The sequence below is a fragment of the Hippocampus zosterae genome, chromosome 8, assembly GCF_025434085.1.
Source record: "Hippocampus zosterae strain Florida chromosome 8, ASM2543408v3, whole genome shotgun sequence".
Taxonomy (NCBI): domain Eukaryota; kingdom Metazoa; phylum Chordata; class Actinopteri; order Syngnathiformes; family Syngnathidae; genus Hippocampus; species Hippocampus zosterae.
Genome location: NC_067458.1, coordinates 25,315,384 through 25,328,791, shown reverse-complemented (window position 1 = coordinate 25,328,791; position 13,408 = coordinate 25,315,384). Strand labels below are relative to the sequence as shown.

The 13,408-nt window shown below is 49.2% G+C and overlaps 2 long non-coding RNA genes across 4 annotated transcripts in view; both read right to left on the bottom strand.

Annotated features, from left to right (window-relative positions):
- LOC127605845 (uncharacterized) overlaps positions 1–13,408 on the bottom strand; it is a 96,984-nt gene that overhangs the window by 64,168 nt on the left and 19,408 nt on the right. The window lies entirely within an intron of this gene.
- LOC127605843 (uncharacterized) overlaps positions 1–13,408 on the bottom strand; it is a 95,728-nt gene that overhangs the window by 63,305 nt on the left and 19,015 nt on the right. The window contains exon 1 of one of the 3 annotated variants that reach the window (XR_007963670.1): positions 10,329–10,380. The exons of the other annotated variants lie outside the window; for them this stretch is intronic. This is a non-coding gene — a long non-coding RNA (uncharacterized LOC127605843). Of the gene's footprint in view, positions 1–10,328; positions 10,381–13,408 lie in introns of those variants that run through there. 3 annotated transcript variants of the gene reach the window in all.

The window sequence follows — 13,408 nt, the reverse complement described above, 5'->3', positions numbered from 1 at the left end:
GGCGGCGACACAACAGCGGCGAGCTTCAAGCTAATGAACGCGGACACGTCGCGGCGTTTGCGGTCCCGGATTCTTTTACGGTCAGGTTAAAAGCGAGTTCCTTTTAAAGGAGGAGGTTAAGAATCATGCGGACGTTGTATCGGTCTGTCGTGGTGAAGAAGGAGCTGAGCCAAAGGGCGAAGCTCTCAATTTACCGGTCGATCTACGTTCCAACCCTCATCTATGGTCACGAGCTATGGGTCGTGACCGAAAGAACGAGATCCCGGATACAAGCGGCCGAAATGAGTTTTCTCCGCAGGGTGTCCGGGCTATCCCTTAGAGATAAGGTGAGAAGCTCGGTCATCCGGGAGGGGCTCCGAGTCGAGCCGCTTCTCCTCCACATCGAGAGGAGCCAGATGAGGTGGCTTGGGCATCTGATTCGGATGCCTCCTGAACGCCTCCCTGGTGAGGTGTTCCGGGCATGTCCCACCGGGAGGAGACCCCGAGGAAGACCCAGGACACGCTGGAGAGACTATGTCACCCAGCTTGCCTGGGAACGACTCGGGATCCCCCGGGGAGAGCTGGAAGAAGTAGCTAGGGAGAGGGAAGTCTGGGCTTCCCTGCTAAAGCTGTTGCCCCCGCGACCCGGCCCCGGATAAGCGGTAGAAGATGGATGGAGATTAAGCCCAAGTCAAATGCCAACGAGTGTGAGTCAGGTCCCCAGACAACACCCCTCCCACCCCCTCCCCCCAAAAAGTGTTGATTCTGAACTCGAGTATTACATTACTCGAGTACATGTATTTCTAAGTCCAGGAGTAAACATTCACTGCACACACGCAAAAGATGATGTGGCTTTCACCGACATATCTCAGTAAACAAGTGTTTCTCAACCGAACGTTTGATAGGCTTTTTTTTTTCAATTCATGTTTATTTTCAAATGTATTTATCGATTCATTCTGGGGGGTTGGAAGGGGGGGTTCAATACACTGTATATGGAGTCATTAAAATGACACAACTTGTACCCAGTTACTGGAGAGGTCTCCACATTCTTCTACAGTGTACAGATTAGCTCCTGACGGCGTCAAAAGAAGGTTTTCGCTTCTGATCCCGGGACCAGTTTTTACGTAAACTAATCTGTGAGCAAGCACGGGCTGTTTCTGAAGCCTTGCGCACAATGGCAAGTCTGAATAGATGTGAATAGGAGCCAAACAAGACTCGGCGAGAGGGTCGCTGGAAGTTTTGGGATCAAAGCTTCGGGCACAAAAGCGGAGATTTAGCATGTAGCATAGCAATGAGTGATCGGCGCTCTTTCAGCGCCGAGCTTTGTCTTCCGTCTTTCTCCGCTCAACTTATTTGAAATTCCGGCGCGGTGTAAAACGCTTATTGTGATCCGCGACGGGTATAACCGCCACAAACCGTGTTCTTAAAAATCCCCGCTCAGCCTTTTCAGACTCGCTTCTATTGAGGGCTAAGATTAAAAAAGAATTGTGGGGGGGGGGGCATGGGGGGGCATCAAACAGACTCACACGGGTGGCGTCATGTTTTGCCTCTGACTTTTTAAGTTTCAAGTGGTTGTCGGGCCGTGTTTACCGGGCGGGTTTCAGCTGTATTTGCTCAACACGCAGAGTTTCTAAAAGCGTTTGATGATTTGGGGAAAAGGCGATCTCTTGCCGCCGTTGCGCAACACTTGTGTTTTGTTTCGAAGGTAGCAGCCCCCGCTGTTAACCACATTCGATAGCACACCCCCTATTATGTGTGCGACCCCCACCCCCTCCTCCCCACCTCCATTTTATTTAAGTTTGTATGTCTTCCTTTAAGATGAACTTGTAAGACAGAATGTGTCAAGTTCTTGCGTCAATGATAGCAAACACCAGGCCCTGAAGGAGTGAAGCATCCCCAAACTAGCATGCCCCCCCCCCACCCCCACCCCTCCCTGTATCATACTTCCCAAATAAAACTCAGGAACATCGAACATTTATTGCGTGAAGTCAGCGCACCAAAACTTTTAGCTGATAACGTGCTCCGTGAAGGGAGACCTCATATCTCGGCCCGTTGAGATTTTTAGCCTGTCCAATGAGATGCAAATTGCGCAACTCAAACTTACCAAGTTTCTTTGAGGAACTTTCTGAAAGAGTAGAAAAGTACAGTGGGCATATTCCAAAAAGTTGAGTCTCACAACCGGCACTCAACAGGTTGTTCGTTCTCTTCACGTACGTAATTCAGGGTGTGCGTGAGTCTGATGAGCCGTTCGGAAAGGTGAGCCACGGGCTAATTATGCTGTCAACTCCCGCTGACTCAGACATTTCACCAAGCTAATGGCTGGCAATGAGGCATCTCTTCATTTTCACCCACGTATAAATACACAGCTAAACACACGCCATGGGAAGTCACGTTCGCCATGACGATGCAGAGTTCGATACGTGTGGTATATTAAGATATTTTGTGATGTTTTCTTTAATCAATGTATTGCTTCTCAGTGAAAAAACTGCTTTGAGCTGATTGCATGACTTGGTGACTTGCTTGCCTAAGCAATTCCAGAGATGGACTCTGGAGCCTGCTTTGACGACTTCAGAGATAAACTATTTAGCCTGCCTTGACGACTTCATAGTCTGCTTTGTTTGAATTGTCAAAACTTAATTGAGATCAATGCCACTTGATTATAAAAGGAGGGGAGCGATGCTCCTCAGCAGAGTCCGCTGTGGGTTACCGTACGAACGCCCAGCTCGTATTGAAGCTCACTCTGCTGAGGGTGTTGGCTCTCCACCCTACTGGCATACGGTAAGAGTTCTTTAGCTTCATACAACTTGTTATCGCTTCTCTCGGTCCCCCTGTCACCTTCCCGTGTGTGAATCAAGGCCCACTTTTGCTTTTCAAATGTGTATTCATGTCATTCCACGCGCCCGCTTAGCGTTTTTGTCTTGTATTTTGGGGTGTATTTTTGGGTTGGCGCTGTGCAGTGGTCGTGTTTGGAATCGCAAATGTCAGGGAAAGAAATGTTTTCTTTTCATCTGATTTGAAAGATGCATTTCATAGTTGCTCGGATTAAAAAGTTTCCTCGGGCGCAGATGGAAACGCAGGAAACGGGGCCACGTGCAACATAAACAGCGGCGTCTCATTCCTCTGCGTTAATTTCAACGTAAACCAAAGCAGCCGCTGTCCTCGCTCACACTCAAACCACCAAAGTTGGTTTCTTCGTGTTCCATGCCGGGGGGGGGGGGGGGGGGGGGGGGCTGGCGCATTTCATCCCATGCCGGCTCATCAATGAGGAAGAAAAAAAAAGGATATGTTCAACAGCAGTAGCTAATGCAGCGTAATTACGAGTCACGGTTAAATTTACGATCCGCATTCTTGACGAACATTTCACCTTATCGCCATTCGTCCGGATAACACAATCGATATCACATTCGTGTTCTTCGGAATATTTAGAAAATAAACACGGACCACCGCGGCAACATTTGAACAAAATGGCGCACTTGGCTCACAGGAATGTTTTTATTTTTTATTATTATTATTTTTTTTTGTGCGCCCAGATCAGGCTTTTGTGTGCTTTAAAAAAATAAAAATAAAAAAAATTCACAATCATGATTGTGTTTAAATCCTAAAACCTTGATCGCATCTTCTCTTCACGGCACGATTCTTCTCCTTCTTTTAGGCAGAGGCTTCTCTCTGTTTTCTGGCTGTGCTGTAGCGCCACTTCAGGCTTGGCATATGTATTGCAGCCTAACAGCATCATGTGAACGCACGCATATCTTGAAGCGTTTCGGGATTATGTAGACGGAGCCTCAAAGTGACATGGCGGGGGGAAAAAAGGAAATCTGTTTGTCGTCCTCACGAGAAACGTTCTCGTCCTTTTGAGAAAACGTTCTCGTCCTAATGAGAAACAATTATGCTCACCACATCTTCTTTTAGTTGGTCGATGGCGTTATTTGGTACAGTCCTTATTTTGAGTCCTCAGCTTCCGCACTGGAAGTAGGTTGAAAATAGGCTCGCGCTCACGGGAAGCTAGCGCGCAGCTAAATAAGCTAGCGCGCGCAGGTAAATAAGCTAGCGCATGCAGGTAAATAAGCTAGCGCGGGCAGGTGAATAAGCTAGCGCGCGCAGGTAAATAAGCTAGCGCGCGCAGGTAAATAAGCTCGCGCGCATGTAAATAAGCTAGCGCGCGCAGGTAAATAAGCTAGCGTGGGCAGGTAAATAAGCTAGCGCGCAGGTAAATAAGCTAGCGCGTGCAGGTAAATAAGCTAGCGCGCACAGATAAATAAGCTAGCGCGCACAGGTAAATAAGCTAGCGCGCGCAGGTAAATAAGCTAGCGTGGGCAGGTAAATAAGCTAGCGCGCGCAGGTAAATAAGCTAGCGCGCGCAGGTAAATAAGCTAGCGTGCGCAAGTAAATAAGCTAGCGCGCGCAGGTAAATAAGCTAGCGTGTGCAGGTAAATAAGCTAGCGCGGGCAGGTGAATAAGCTAGCGCGCGCAGGTAAATAAGCTAGCGCACGCAGGTAAATAAGCTAGCGCGCGCAGTTAAATAAGCTAGCGCGGGCAGGTAAATAAGCTAGCGCAGGCAGGTAAATAAGCTAGCGCGCACAGGTAAATAAGCTAGCGCGCGCAGGTAAATAAGCTAGCGCACGCAGGTAAATAAGCTAGCCTCGCGCAGGTAAATAAGCTAGCGCGCGCAGGTAAATAAGCTAGCGCACGCAGGTAAATAAGCTAGCCTCGCGCAGGTAAATAAGCTAGCGCGCGCAGGTAAATAAGCTAGCGCGCGCAGGTAAATAAGCTAGCGTGGGCAGGTAAATAAGCTAGCGCGTGCAGGTAAATAAGCTAGCGCGCGCAGGTAAATAAGCTAGCCCTAGCAGGGAAAGACATTTCTCATTCGGGCGGGAAAGTTTGTAATCCGAATGAGAAACATTTCTTTTTTTTTTTCGTCCCTCCATGTCACTTTAGAGGCTCCATACTGACGGACATTTCAAAGGTCCACATTGAACCACTTCACGATTCCGGATGGGGTTCATAGGAACAGCTCATCTAATGCGTTCATTTCAAAGGATAATTTTGGAACGTTTCATTTCCTCACAGAGAATCGATGCGGCTTTGAGATAATTGTTTTATGGATTCACGGGAAATGAACGGAAGGGGAAGTCCTCATTTCTCTCTGCTCAAACCGCTGCAATCCGAGGTACATGCACAGACCCCGCGACGGCTTCTCGAATGGGGGAGTTTTCAGAGAATGACAAGGATTTATCGGCTTCGAGATGTCGTATCTGGATTTGAGACGAGAGGTGGATTTTCCTTTTCTCAATACGCAGCTTGCGGATGCATGTTTATTTTTGTGGCCTAATCTTTTTGAGGAAAGCTCACACTCGAATGTCTTTGAGGTGGGGGGGCGGAGGGGGGGGGTTTCGTGCGGCTTTCGGCAGTGACACCAAAAGAGCAACTTTGCAACCTTTGTCATTTGAACCGAGCTTTGGAGTCTGGAGCCACTTTTTCCGCCGGCGTTCCCCATCTTGCCGGCGACTTTTGTTTACGCAGAAGCCGCAGCCGAAGCGCCGCGTCGCTCTCACAAAAGGGAGCGCGGCTCGCGTCGCTCTCTATGTTAATTGCGCTTTCGTCGAACATGCGCTGCGCTTGTTGATAACTCCGCTGCTTTAATCCCAACCTGTGTCTTGAGCGCAAGAACATTCCGGGTGGAGTGCTCGGAAAGGATTACCTGCAAGGGTCGCTCGCCGGAACCGCGTTTAATCTGCCACGGGCCCGATTTTTTTCCCGTGCTTTGAATGCAATCGGTAGACGGAACAACATAGTCGGGGGGGGGGGGGGGGGTGCTCGGTATCCCTGTTTTGAGTGCGCGTGTGGAATTACCGGCTGGAACAATAAGAGACAGCTTCTTGAGTGGCATGCGGCTTGTCATTTCTTCCCCAATCCATCGGGCTTGTGTGCCTCTATTACATGGGGGGGGGGGGAAGAGAAAGGTGTTGATCTCCACACCACGTTGAACATAAACACTTGCACATTCTTCCAGCAACAACAACGACAAAGGCCACGCATTGAATATAAGCTTTGCATGTTCCCGCCGGCCTTGGTTTCACTCTCGAGCGCTTGCGGGTGAGGCGGCCCATGAACTCCCATTTTGCGGGTGAGGCGGCCCATGAACTCCCATTTTGCCCGACGCGAGCGCACTCAAAGTGAGATTTTGTTTTGTTCTAAAGGCTCATCTTTCTTGATAGATAGATTTTAATTGAAATATCTTTTCACAGAGGCAGAGGCCTCGAGTCGGAGCGGTTATTGCGCAATGTACATGTAGACACTCGGGAGCCATTAGGAAGCTAGACAGCCCCTGGGAAAATACTCGTTACACAATCTGCGGTGTCTGTTCGGTGTCGGATCGCTCTTACCGTTCTTTTGAATGATATTAAAATGAAAAAAAAAATCAAATACATCTATGATGGGGACGTCACTCAGATTGGTGCTTAATTGAGATTTCTAATGTTGTTCTACTGGAGCAATCCGCAGAGCTTGTTTTGCGGGAATGCGGGAGGAAACCGGAGCACCCGGAGAAAACCCACTCAGGCACGGGGGGGAGAACATGCAAACTCCACTCAGGGAGGCCGGAGTCGAACTCTGCACCTCTGCCCCAATAATAATAATAATAATAGTCATTCATTGATTCATCTTCCGAACCGCTTGATCCTCACTAGGGTCGCGGGGGGTGCTCCGGGCAGTAGGCGAGGGACACCCTGAATCGGTTGCCAGCCAATCACAGGGCACACAGACGAACAACCATCCATGCTCACACTCACACCTAAGGGACAATTTAGAGCGTTCAATCAGCCTGCCACGCATGTCTTTGGAATGTGGGAGGAAACCGGAGCACCCGGAGAAAACCCACTCAGGCACGGGGGGAGAACATGCAAACTCCACCCAGGAAGGCCGGAGTCGAACTCTGCACCTCTGCCCCAATAATAATAATAATAATAGTCATTCATTCATTCATTCATTCATCTTCCGAGCCGCTTGATCCTCACTAGGGTCGCGGGGGGTGCTGGAGCCTATCCCAGCTGTCTTTGGGCAGTAGGCGGGGGACACCCTGAATCGGTTGCCAGCCAATCACAGGGCACACAGAGATGAACAACCATCCACGCTCACACTCACACCTAGGGACAATTTAGAGCGTACAATCAGCCTGCCACGCATGTCTTTGGAATGTGGGAGGAAACCGGAGCACCCGGAGAAAACCCACTCAGGCACGGGGGGGAGAACATGCAAACTCCACCCAGGAAGGCCTGAGTCGTACCCGACCGGAGTCAATGCAATGTTTACAATGGCAATGCACTCCCCTCCCTCCCCCCCATGAGCAGCACGATTGCCCCCCCCCCACCCTCCATGTCAAAAGTGGCAACAGAAAGGGGGTCAATGACAAGCTGGTCTTACGTGCATCGAAACGTGCATCTTCTGGAGTTGACAGATTGTTCAGCATGGGGCCTTGTTGCTCAGGTCGAAAATCGGAGGCCCCCCGCTCCCGGTGAGGAAAGCAGGATGTCTTTCATCCAGTCCCGCCGAAGGATCAAAGCCAAACCGCCGCTCGGCTGAAAGTGACCTCAATTTGCTCCGCCGTTTCACTGCGCTCCCCCCCCCCGTCAACAATCCAACAGGTCTCCGTGCGCGAGCCCCACCGCCGAGGGCGCCCGTTGAGCGCCTCGCGTGCTCTTTTCCTTCCTGGATTTTCCACAGTTAGCCGAGGGAAAATCTTGTACGATCTCCAAGCCGCTCGGCGTGGAATCTCCAACCGCCGCGTGAGCGCGATGCGAGTGCCTTCGGGCGGAGCGTCGCATTCGTCATTCCGATGTCCGCGTTTGTGTTGCCGGCTAGCGGCGTCGATTGTGTCGCTTAGCTAGCTAACAATAGCGTTACAGTAAAGCGGCTACTTCAAAGAGCCGCCTGTGTTTAGTTTCCTCTCGCTCTTCTTTTGCGCTGTTTTCACTCCAAACAGTCTCCCGGCTTGACCTCTGTACCCGCGCGCAGATATTTTTTCGTCAACATGTACGTGCGTTCTCAACACAATGCCAAACTATATAAGTAACAATCTTATGTTGCGGTAAAGAGGGAATGCACGTTTATCTACTTCCGGGTAAATAAGAGCAACAAAGATGGAGCGCAACAGGGAGACTTGGAAAACGTGAAGGTCAGCGGCCCCCCCCCCCAGGACCTGAGTTTGACACCTATGCCTTAAGGGCTCCGGATCTTCCAGGCTAGTTCAAGGCTAAAACGCTCCTGAGAATAACATCGATTGCCGTTCACAGAAAATGACATCACGGTTCCTCAGGCCTCAGGTAAGCACCTATCGTGACTCACTCCTTTTCTGGGTTTGCTCATGCGACATTTGCAAGCTGACCCCCCCCCCCCCCCCCCCCCCCCCAACCAGGCAATGTGAGTGTCATTTTCCGTCAAGAGCAAGTGGACAAAATGGCCACGCCCTGAAATGGATCCAAATGTGTGGATTTTGCTGCCTCATTCATATTTGACAAATGTGATATTGATCAGAATGCTAGTTTAGTACATACATACATGTGATATTGATCAGAATGCTAGTTTAGTAGATAACCCGAAATAATGTTTTTTTTTTTTTTTTTGCTTGAACGACAAGGACAAGGTACACCATGACTACAAAACTACAGGCCCCCGCCTCACTTTAAAACCAAAGCAACTCAATGAAACGAAGCATCCTATTTGTACACGTGACTGCTAGCGCGTGTTCAGGCTAGCGCTAATAATACCTTCAAGAGACAATTATGGTCAGTTCTAGCAAAACAAATGTGGTGTTGACCCTTTATGTGTGAGGTCTGTTTGTTTGTTTTATTGTTTATTGAACATAAAACATATACAGTAATCATTTGACAGAAAATAAGGTAGATCAAAAAAGTAAAAAAGAAAGAAATCAGTCGATGGAGAAAATCCAGGAAAGACCATTTCTAGGAGCTATTTAAGTGCGTCATTGGTTTTACTTGAGAGGAACGCTTTTCGTAGGTCTCGAATTGAAACATGCCTGCCCATATGCTGCCGTCAGACACTTTTGGGATTTCCCCACTTGAGTTTGAAACGCAACGTTTGTGAAAAATCCCACGGAGATTTGATTTTTGGACTGCTGCTCGTTCCTGCTCATTCGATGTGGTGAGGCGAGCTCGCCAATGAGCGATCTCGGGCGCCCCCTTGTGGCTCGTAAAGAAACTCCTTCCACTCGACGAGATCAACGTTGTGGGCGTCGAAATAAATCTTCCAGATGTGACTTTTCATCTCGATTGTAGCGTGGATACAAGAAAAAGGGATACGGCTAACTAGGAATATATCAAATCTTTTTAATTTCAAACTCACAAGACGCAAGATGGACGTCACTTCATCCGAGGCAACTTTCAGTGCAGGAAATGAGAGTGACAAGCAAGTTGAAGTACTCGCTTGTGTCTGTGTATAGTTTGCTGCCATCCTTGTGAATCTTTCAAAGACCTTTCCCAGAGTGTTTCTCCACTGTGAAGAGCCCCCCCGCCACCCCGCCTCCATACACAGTAGCCTGTTGTCTGGCCCGAAGGGGGGGAAAAAGGAATGGTGTTATGAGAGGCCATCGGACATGTTATCTTAACCTGGGTGGTAAAGGCCTCAACATATTTGAGAAAATGCCCCTTTCTATCCCCTTTTCAGAGCTTCGGGCTTCTTCCATCTTTGTCATAATAGCAACCAGTATCAGTTCTCCAAAATTACACAGCTTGTATATTTATTAATCGATTAGGCTGATATGCGGCGCCGCACATTTTTCGCATTTATTTCTCCAGTTTTACATTCCTGCCACTGGAAATTAGATTTGGAATGTGTTTTTTTTTTTGTGTAACACAACTTCAACCCGAATAGAAATGTACAGTATGTGTGTTTGTTTTTCCTTTTCTTTCGGTCTCCCCCCCCCCCCCCCGCACCCCTTTTTTATTCCCGTTTGATGACTGTGGGTTTGCTGTGCCGAGTCGGCTGATCCTACCGACATTGCCACGATAAAATGTAACTCATTCATTCATTCATCTTCCTAACCGCTTGATCCTCACTAGGGTCGCGGGGGGTGCCGGAGCCTATCCCAGCTGTCTCCGGGCAGTAGGCGGGGGACACCCTGAATCGGTTGCCAGCCAATCGCAGGGCACACAGAGACGAACAACCATTCGCACTCACACTCACACCTAGGGACAATTTAGAGTGTTCAATCAGCCTGCCATGCATGTTTTTGGAATGTGGGAGGAAACCGGAGCACCTAGAGAAAAGCCACGCAGTCCCGGGGAGAACATGCAAACTCCACACAGGGAGGCCGGAGCTGGAATCGAACCCGGTACCTCTGCACTGTGAAGCCGACGTGCTAACCACTGGACTACCGGGCCGCCTCCTACCGACATTGCCACGATAAAATGTAACTCATTCATTCATTCATTCATCTTCCTAACCGCTTGATCCTCACTAGGGTCGCGGGGGGTGCTGGAGCCTATCCCAGCTGTCTCCGGGCAGTAGGCGGGGGACACCCTGAATCGGTTGCCAGCCAATCGCAGGGCAGACGGAGACGAACAACCATCCACGCCCACACTCACACCGAGGGACAATTTAGAGTGTTCAATCAGCCTGCCACGCATGTTTTTGGAATGTGGGAGGAAACCGGAGCACCCGGAGAAAACCCACGCAGGCCCGGGGAGAACATGCAAACTCCACACAGGGAGGCCGGAGCTGGAATCGAACCCGGTACCTCTGCACTGTGAAGCCGACGTGCCAACCACTGGTCTACCGGGCCGCCTAAATGTAACTTTTTTTTTGGGGGGGTCTTTCAGCAACACTTTGAATTAGCCGTAAACACAGTAACGATTGATTATTGATATGCGTCATATCTGTGTACATTAATGTCATTGTTCTTAAGCCACCTTGTTGAGTATGGGCTCCATTTAGCGAATAAATGCTCCACCGTTAACCCGCAAGGTAGCTGTCTGTTTATTTTATTTATTGTCGTTTGTCTTGCCCGAAGCAAGCATTGACTTGACCCAAGATGTTCTCAGTGATTCACCTTCTTGGGTCGGAGTGCTCTGTTTATTTAAGGCACGCTGCGGCGCTCAAGGGGGGAGAGTCCAGGTGGTGGCAACGTTCAACGTGTGTCATTAGCCTTTACCCGGGTCTGTGCCTCAAATCGCTCGCTTGGTTTGTGCCCCGACATTTTGTTTTGGTTTTGTTTATTGAGAACCCCGTTAGCTCCCGGCTCAGCTCCCGATGCATAGGGGTCGTCAATTGCGACCTTCGGGCAGGGTCAAACTTGATCCTGTGAGGGCCAAATGACTTTTCCCCCTACTTTGCAAAAAATGTCAAACATATTTTCTTTCACTCGTTGCGGGATGTTGAGCGTAGTGTTTTGGGATAATGCCGGAACGTAAATTGTGAAGCCATTACTCACAAAATCCCCAACGCAAATCTGAACAGAATAAGCCATTGATGTTGCCAAAACAAGTACCATTGAAAGTCCATTCATAAGTTTTTTTTTTAAACGTCTTATGAGAAAACTGTATGCGTTCAATCCATTTAACGAGTCGAAAAGAAAAAGGCGGAATCCAAACTCGCTCGAGCTACTTATTGTGTTATCCCAAAAAAGGCTCCCAGAGAGCCAAGAGACCTGCCCAGGTTATTGTAATGTCAACACTCAGCATATGATCTCACCACAATGATCTTTGACATTGAGGGATTCGCACTCGTTTGATGTCCGGTAGTCGAAATGCCCCGCGCGGGAAGGAAGTGCTCACCCACTGGTCTCCTGTTCCATCTTCAGGAGCTCGATGGGGAGGGAGGGAGGGAGGGCGGGAGGATTTCAGTGCAATATTTACAGTGACCTTTTCCTCCCACTGGCCGGGGGCCCATGGGAAAAAAAAAAAAAAGTGCAGAAGACAAACAATGAACAATAGGGTTCAGGGATGAGCAAACGGTGCCAGCGGAGCATGTGGCGTTACGGGATGTGCATTGCGGGGTCAGATGAAGGATCGAGCCGCCATCGATGTCGGGCGCACACCTCGGACACCTGTTCAAAAAGCGCCTTCCGTTTTTTTTTTGTTTGTTTACGCTCGCCGTCTACTGGATTACATTTTCATATTTTTACATCTCTAAATGTTCATCCTGTATAATACATCGTAGTTGGCGGCCATTTTGTTGGAAATGGTGGCCCGGTAGCCCAGTGGTTAGCACGTCGGCTTCACAGTGCAGAGGTACCGGGTTCGATTCCAGCTCCAGCCTCCCTGTGTGGAGTGTGCATGTTCTCCCCGGGCCTGCGTGGGTTTTCTCCGGGTGCTCCGGTTTCCTCCCACATTCCAAAAAAAACATGCGTGGCAGGCTGATTGAACACTCTAAATTGTCCCTAGGTGTGAATGTGGGCGTGGATGGTTGTTCGTCTCTGTGTGCCCTGCGATTGGCTGGCAACCGATTCAGGGTGTCCCCCGCCTACTGACCGAAGGCAGCTGGGATAGGCTCCAGCACCCCCCGCGACCCTAGTGAGGATCAAGCGGCTCGGAAGATGAATGAATGAATAAATGTTCATCCTGTATAATACATCGTAGTTGGCGGCCATTTTGTTGGAAATGGTTCCAAAGCGTTATAACGTACAGATTCACGATGTCCCTCGAGGTACGTCGTTATGACGTCGGACTATGTTATTATTATTGTCGCCGATTGGTCAGACTTTGATCAAATGGTCAAGCTTCGTCGCTCTAAGTGCTTGTTTATGTAGACAAACAGCATCTAAATAGCGGCAACATCTGTCCAAACTTCCGGGTGACACAGTTTGAGCAAACTCATTTCAAATCAGCCTGTCTAATTGGACGACACGGCCACCCGGGGGGAGTGGGCCCTGCCTTATCGAAATTCGCTCTGCCCTGCACAATTTGCTGAGATAAATGTCAATGCTATCAGCGTTGTGGTGTGCTTGGGTGGTCTCGGGTGCATTTGCAGTGATGCTGCGCGTTTCCCAGAACATGTGGAAATACCTCACTGATGCACCGTGAAAAGAGAATTTGCCGTAAGAGGCGAGGCGCTGGCCGGAGAGAAACAACAGCTCTTCAAAGCCGCCGTACACGCATGACAAGTGTGAATGAATGCGACCTTCGTTTGGTGATTCCTTTCGAGTAAACGTTTGAGGGAAATCTCTGTCGGATGACCAGCGTTGACGTATGATAATGCAACACCTTGGAAGACGGATACCGGCGCCATCTCAGAGTGCATAACTGCATATCATTGGGTGCCTGGGATGGGTGGATGAATGAATGAGTGAATCGGTGAAACTAAGAAGATCACATACAGGTTAGCCAAAAACGGGATTGTACCTTTGGCTACAATGCGACGCGGTATTCTCATTAAAGGGAAGAGTGAAGTGGACTGATTATTAATTTGCATTTGTTCA